This window comes from Ochlerotatus camptorhynchus, unplaced genomic scaffold, assembly GCF_037179485.1.
Source record: "Ochlerotatus camptorhynchus isolate MF236.1 unplaced genomic scaffold, CSIRO-AGI_Acam_v1.1 ptg000358l, whole genome shotgun sequence".
Classification (NCBI taxonomy): domain Eukaryota; kingdom Metazoa; phylum Arthropoda; class Insecta; order Diptera; family Culicidae; genus Ochlerotatus; species Ochlerotatus camptorhynchus.
In genome coordinates this window covers 1,378,332-1,385,924 of record NW_027040846.1, presented here as the reverse complement: position 1 = coordinate 1,385,924, position 7,593 = coordinate 1,378,332, and the positions used below count along the sequence as shown (strand labels likewise).

At 42.1% G+C, this 7,593-nt stretch overlaps 1 non-coding gene across 1 annotated transcript; it reads left to right on the top strand.

Moving 5' to 3' along the window:
• Positions 1 to 4,022: 4,022 nt before the first annotated feature.
• Positions 4,023 to 4,095, top strand: TRNAV-AAC (transfer RNA valine (anticodon AAC)). The gene has a single exon. It is a non-coding gene; the product is annotated as a tRNA-Val (tRNA).
• Positions 4,096 to 7,593: the final 3,498 nt, after the last annotated feature.

Sequence of the window (7,593 nt, the reverse complement as noted above, 5' to 3'; positions counted from 1 at the left end):
CTGTGAGCAGATTCCCTCCTGTATAAAAAAAAAAAAAAATACCCTCCTGCAAAGCGTCACAGTCTAAAGACGAGGCAATGATGCGATACACTTTGAGATCATCGGCAAAGGAAAGTTTGAATGATGAAAGTAAATAAAAATGTTGAATATTAGAGGACCGAGAACGCTACCTTGCGGTACACCAGACATGAAGTTGAATGAATGGGATCGTGCAGAGTTAACAACCACATAAGCATTTCGACTCGATAAGTACGACAAAAGCCACTCTGTTATTCAATCGGGGAATCCTATGAGCCTCATTTTATCAGTGACTAGAATGTGCGGTACAGTATCGAACGCTTTAGCAAAATCAATATACACCGCGTCTACTTGCCTTCTTTGTTCAATTTCACGAGACAGCTTGGTGACGTAACACATCAGATTTGTTGTTGTAGACCGATGTTTCATGAACCCGTGCTGGCTCTCCGAGATAATCGAGGAAGAGGCATTATACAAGTCCTTGTGGACCAACTTTTCCAAAACCTTGCTTAGGCAGAAAAGTTTAGACACCCCACGATAATTATCCACGCGATTACAGCTGCCAGATTTATGGATTGGTACTATCGATGCCGTTTTCCACGCAGTTGGAAAAGTCCTGATTTTCAATAACAGTGGAGGAATGCCGTCTGTCCCAGACCCTTCGTGCTGCTTCCACCTCTCAATCACCTCACACTCGTTCGTGAGAAGGTTACCGTCCAAGTCCTTGCACATATCGGCTTGCGGCACGTAGCCTTTGCGCGAACTATTTAGCTTCTCGTAGAACTTCCGTGTGTCGTTTACGCGGTACAGATTTTCCATCGCCTCGCGATCTCGGTCTTCCTGCTGACGCTTCTTCCTTCGGAAAACCGAGTTTTGTCTGTTCCGCGCTTGTCTGTATCGCTCCACATTCAATCTTGGGCGGTGTTGCAGCATTCTCGCTCGTGCTGCATTCTTCTCCTCTACTAACAGTTTGCATGCGCCGTCAAACCAGTCATTTTTACAGTCCGGGATTGCAGTACCTAGTGCCGCTGCAGCAGTAATACCTATGGCGGAACGGATATCCCTCCAGCCATCTTCAAGAGAAGCTGCGCCAAGCTGCTCTTCCGTGGGTAGTGCAACTTCCAGCTGCTGCGCGTAGTCCTGGGCAACTCCGGCGTCCCGTAGTTGCTCAATGTTGGGTCGCGGCGTTCGACTTCGACGGGTGTTATGAACCGTCGAGAGTTTTGAGCGCATGCATACTGCAACTAGGTAGTGGTCCGAATCTATGTTCGCACTGCGGTACGTGCGGACGTTGATAATGTCGGAGAAGAATTTCCCGTCGATTAGAACGTGATCGATTTGATTTTCTGTGTGTTGGTCAGGTGATCTCCAGGTGGCTATGTGGATATCCTTGCGGGGAAAAAAGGTCCTTCGAACTACCATTCCTCGAGAGGCTGCAAAATTCACGCATCGTTGGCCGTTGTCGTTCGATACGGCATGCAGGCTGTTTGGCCCGATACATTGTCTCCCGTGCTACCTGTGCGTTCATGTCGCCGATGACGATTTTGACGTTCCGTTGCGAACAGCCGTCGCAGCTGCTCCAGCTGCGCATAGAACGCTTCTTTCTCGTCATCGGGTCTCCCTTCGTGTGGGCAGTGCACATTGATGATGATGTAGTTGAAGAAACGGCCCTTAATACTCAACTTGCACATCCTCGCGTTGATCGGCTACCAACCAATCACGTGCTGGCGCATCTTACCCAGCACTACAAAGCCTGTTCCCAGCTCGTTGGTGGTGCCACAGCTCTGGTAGAAAGTAGCCGCTCGATGCCCGCTTTTCCATACCTTTTGTCCCGTCCAGCAAATTTCCTGCAGTACTACGACTTCAAAGTTGCGTGGTTGAAGTTTGTCATAGATTAACCTATCGCAGCCCGGTTGCAGTTCCATGTTCCGAGTTTCCAATCGTAGTTCTTATTTTGTCGCGTAGGTCTGTGCCGATTGTTCCGATCCGTATATCTTTCTTCAGTATTTGCAACTTTGTTTTTTTTTTCAGGGCGGTTTGCTGAGGGACCATTGTGCACAGCTCTGTTTAGATTTCCACCCTAGCACTAGGACGGTGATCAGCCGCTCCAAACATGGATAACAGACGCCGTTTTGAGACGCACCTCCATGGTGAACAGACGCTCAGGTTTGGTGAAGCATTTCCTCTATCACCGTACTATGGTTACCGCGCCAGTGTTCGCGTCGCACCTCTTCACTTTGCTATTGCCGGACTGGCAACATTTCCCAGGCTATGCCACCCAGCTGTGTCCATGTTTCAGCTGGAAGTCATTTGTAATGATATGACTCGGGGAGGCGTGAAGTAGGAACTTGTGAGGACCAGGGCTAGGTATTCCGCTGCTTCCAGGCTGTCAATTCACCATTTTGTTGCCTCCTCCTTGTTTGCTGTGCTACTACAAACAGAGAGTAGCAATTTCAAATTTTTATGTTTTGTGGAAGCTGACATTTGTGCCTTTGAAGTTTCACGCTAAGGCTTCCTTAGAGTATCACCTTAAAATAGTTGAAAAACGCAAACATTTAATTAGAATGTCCAATTCAACAAAGAAAAGGAGCCAGGTAGGCTAATCTATTGAAATGATAAATCAATGTACAATAATAATCAACAGAAATAAACGTAATTTTACTACAGAAAAGTGGACGCTTGCCCATAGCACAAAATTTCTCGTGTAGCACGAAAAATAGGCCTATCATGGATGATCGATTCTCTTCATTAACTTTCACTTTTGTTTGCCATAGCAATATTAACGAATCTCTGGCTATGCTTGCAACTCTGATTGACATATTATGTTTTCAGCATGTACCTGAAACAACAAACTCGATGGGAAATTCATTTGAAGTCGTTTTATTAACAAAAGAAAAACCGACTGAGTGAATCGATCCACTCGCGGAACGTGAGAATTATACAAAGTCTCAAGGAAATCGGTGAACGTGTAGTATAATTGAGTTGACAGTTGGCATGGAAATGAACAGCTATATGAAAGCACCAACGAATATGAGATAAAACCTTGTCCAAAAAAAAACATTATCCTCGTATCGAATGTAGTTTCAAAAAATCTTAATTTAAGGCGAAATTTTCTTCTGCTTAAATGAAATCGTTAAAAGCGCAATAGCGAGTTGGCACAATCCTAACCCGTCAGATTTCACACCGAAACAAAAAAAGTACGACACAGCACGACCTTCGGTAAGACTCCGCTGAACCGAGAAACATCTTCCTGACAGAGAGGAAGCCAGAGATGAAATATTCAACCGCTAAACCGGAAACAAAACCCCGAACCAGACCAAACATCAGCTAAAAAAATATTGCACCGAGATAAGCGTGAAAGAAAATTCCTCCTGCTGCCAGCAAAAACGGAACACCACGAAACAGTCATCGAGGCAGCCAGCGGAAGAAAAATCATCCCATTGTGTGTATGTGAAAATGCTGTCGTTATCGCGATTTGTTATTCTCGAGCCCTATCTGTTTCTGCTTTTGCACTTTCCCGAGCATCTGCGTCTGTGTGCCATTTACTGTTCCTGTCAGTGGTTTTCTACTGCCCACCGCAAAGGAATGCCCCGTCTTGTGAGCCGAGCGCGCTTCTTCCTTTGCACACCGATAGCATAAATCATAATTTTATGAATGAATGAAAACATAATTCAAATTTATTGTGCTCCACCAAGGAACCATAGCCAGAAAGAAAGAAAAAAAGAAGAAGAAGAGGCAGCATTGGGTAGGGAAGGATTCTTCAGCTAAATGGATGCTGATTCTGCGTCAGGCTGTATAAACTGAATTGTTCCCGCAGTGGTGTTTAGCAGCAACAGCAGCATACTGAAAGTGATGTGCAATAAAAAGGATGCTGCTCTTTTTCTCCTGCGTCGGGTTACAAACGACTGTCATGAATTTTACAAATGCCCTGGAAAACAACCTTAACAGCTTTGCTGCATTGCTGAAAGATGGTTTCGTTATACCGGTTTGACTCATTCATCAACGTTTCCGTGGTGTAGTGGTTATCACATCCGCCTAACACGCGGAAGGCCCCCGGTTCGATCCCGGGCGGAAACAGCTTAGTTTTTTTTCTCACATCAGTCAAGAAAACGATTCAGTCACATTATTATTTTTCGAACGGCCATGCGTTTCCATTTAGACCATCCGATATCTTCAAGGCCGCTCCCGTTTACGATTATTAAGCTCATCAAACAGCTTGCTGTCGACATGGTCAAATAGTCCATCAGACACCGAAGGTCAGTTACAATCTACGCATCGTACCACACTTTCTGCACATTGTCATTTGGTCAAAACAACTAATTTTTCTTGATAACCCGCGAAGCAGAAAGGCAGTGCAAATAAATACACACACACACACACGACATCAATCAGGCGATTTTATATTCTCGCAAAAAAAACAAACACTGTTTGCACTATGTGATTAGATAAAGTCGTGAGCTGCGCAAAATGTTGACCTAGTTCTGGCTGAGCAAAAAATAATCATTCAGTAGGGGAGATGGGGGGGAAATTCCCGTGCTATCGAAGACCCTCAATTAATCGACATAGTTAATTTAAATTTAAGTGCAATGTTATCCTAAACAGAAGGAATGACAATTGATATGATTAGCGAAAATTGTCTATTTTTTATGATTTAAATCCCGTTGATCTTGTTTTCCGTACTGAGTACCAGTGCTACCGACGCCAGGGAGGCAGATCCTACACCTGGACCCTACCTATCGACCCATCAGCTCATGGCCCGGGACCAACGGTTTTACTAACCATTCCGAAGAAAGGCAAGAACAGATATTGTATGCCTCAGAAAATCCCGGCGGCGCCGACTGTAACGAAATTATGAAAGATTTTGAACGTAAATAACTCAGTTGCCCCTGGACCAATTTCAATACTTTTATCACCAATCGATCAGAAATATATCTACGCATCTGACTCTGACTGTTGATTTTTAACAAGAAACTATTGAAAAAGTGGTAAATGTCAAGCATTGTCCAAAAGCGTCGAAATAACTAACAAATTCATCAATTACGTACATGCAAATTCTGCTTCCCCAACAAATTCACCAGAGAATCGTTTCTAGACGAAACATGTCGATGTAGCATTGCTGCTTCCTCAACACTGTCATCAGAGAGTCATTATTAGACAAAACAAGTCGAAGTGGCATTCGCTTCCGGGCGTGTGCGAAAAGGGATGATGCAATTGCGTAACATTTTCCACACTCATCGCCATATTCAGAACCACACGCTCCCAACGACCACACTGCTCTCCAGAGTTGTAATCTTGTAACCAAACTTCTAAGCAGGGGTGCAAGTGATTTTGATCGATTCTCTTCATCGACTTTCTGTTTCGTTAATAACTCGACGGCAAACACTTTCATTGATACGTTTGTTTTTCTGGATGATAGAAGACCATGGCGGAAACAGTGTGAAATAGGTTAGGGAAGTCATGGTCATCAAAAGAGGAAATCGATGAAGAGAATTGACTTTCACCCCTCTGCTTCTAAGCCCTTTTATTCAGTCATCGTCATAGCAATGAAAACTAGCATTGCCCGCTTTTGGTTCTCGGGTTACACTTGCTGGTTGCAATTCTGCTGCTCGACATTTTCGAAGAACCACCAAAAAAATGAAATTACACTATTTTCTAGTGTTGCCTAAAAGTCAAATTATTCGATTAACGATTAATCGTAAATATTTTTCCAGCTATTCAAAATATTTATCGATTTTCAATTATTCGAGCGCTTCCATTTTTATTTCTACTCGTTGTTTTAACGCAGTAGAGAAAATAAATAAAAGTACTAATTTATCTTAACAGGCATAGAAAAGAACCATGACCTGAAACAGGATCATAAATGCGCCGAAAAAAGTGTTGAGCATCTTTCTGCTAAAGGGAGGAGCATTAGCTGGTTAGACACTGATATTCTGCGGCCTTTCAACCTGTCGCAGACACCAGTTCAACCCCTGTCCAGCAGCAGACGGGCCGAGACTCTTGCGAGTGCCCAATAATTGAACCGAAGAATATAGGATTGTCCGGTTCGAATTGCTGATCCAGCTGCCTACACGTCATCATCATCTTTCAAAGGCTTTAAACCTGTACTATCATTGGCCCTTTTCAGGGTCACCAAGATTTTCCAAAAGGTTCCTTTCAAGGCAATCATAGTCATACTAAAGAGTATAAACAGAGAGAACCCCACTCAAATTTCTATTCCTACACAAAACACAAGCTCCTACTGCAGTTAACAAATAGCATTTCTTATATAAGACCACGTAGTCCTACGTCACCATTGCGTACAACCCCATAGGGCTGTCCGTTGTTGTTTTTTTCTATTTGACGATGGATTTTATTAATTCTTTCGTGACTAGGTGCGTCCACCGGTGTTCTGTAATATTAGTTGAAATCTCCTCCAAAAGCCTTGAAAACATTTATTGGAAACATTTTATTGAAATATCACTTTATGGGGTGGCTTTCTCAGTCTGACTGAGTGATTCCAATCAACCAGTCGAAACCACCATTAGCTTTATTGAAATAATTACGTTTTTTGCACCCTGCACACTAAAAAAATCTGAATTTTACTGGTGATGTAAACATCCATGCATGCAAACATTCATGCATGTAAACTTCCTTTTCACGTAAACTAGCAGCTTGCAAGAAATGTTGCAAACAAAGGTGGAAAGTTGCATACAATATATGGAATGTTGCATGACATGTCTCATAAATTTACACGATTTATAATGTAAATTTGTATGATTTATGACGCTCCATTTATGTGCATCATAGTAACGGAAATTTACACTACTTTTTTTTAGCTGTGTGGGGTCTATTTAACCCCAAATTCAAATTGTTATATCTGAACGACATTTCAATAGATTTCTTAAATGTTAATTGATTTGCAAGAAAATTTAGTGGACTTTCCGTTTAAATTATCCGACTGCGAATATCTGCACAGCTAAACAAAAGTAGTGTAAATTTCCGTTACTATGATGCACATAAATGGAGCGTCATATATCATACAAGTTTAGATTATAGATCGTGTAAATTTATGAGACATATCATGGAATATTCCATATATTGTATGCAACTGTCCACTTTTGTTTGCAACATTTCTTGCAAGCTGCTAGTTTACGTGAAAAGGAAATTTACATGTATGAATGTTTGCATGCATGGATGTTTACATCGCCAGTAAAATTCAGAATTTTTTGGTGTGTAGGGGCGAGGGATCTTAACAATGAAGTGGCATAATTTGATGTTAGAGATCTTTATATCACGAGATCCTAACCATATAGGATATTGATTCCTTCTGCAAAGATATTCACGAATACATCAACGTCCTAACATCAATGTAAGGCAACAGCACTATTGTAAAACGGTCTACACTGATTGACGACAAATAAATAAAAAATAAAATAAATAAAAAAACAATGTCTTCAAAACTATGGATAGTGTATTACAGAATTTACTAGATGGCACCAACAACGAAAATGATAAACTTGTGCCATCTTAAATTCACATTATATAAAGCCATCCACAGCTTCAGCTCATATGGATGGTTCTCGTCTTCAGCAAAGT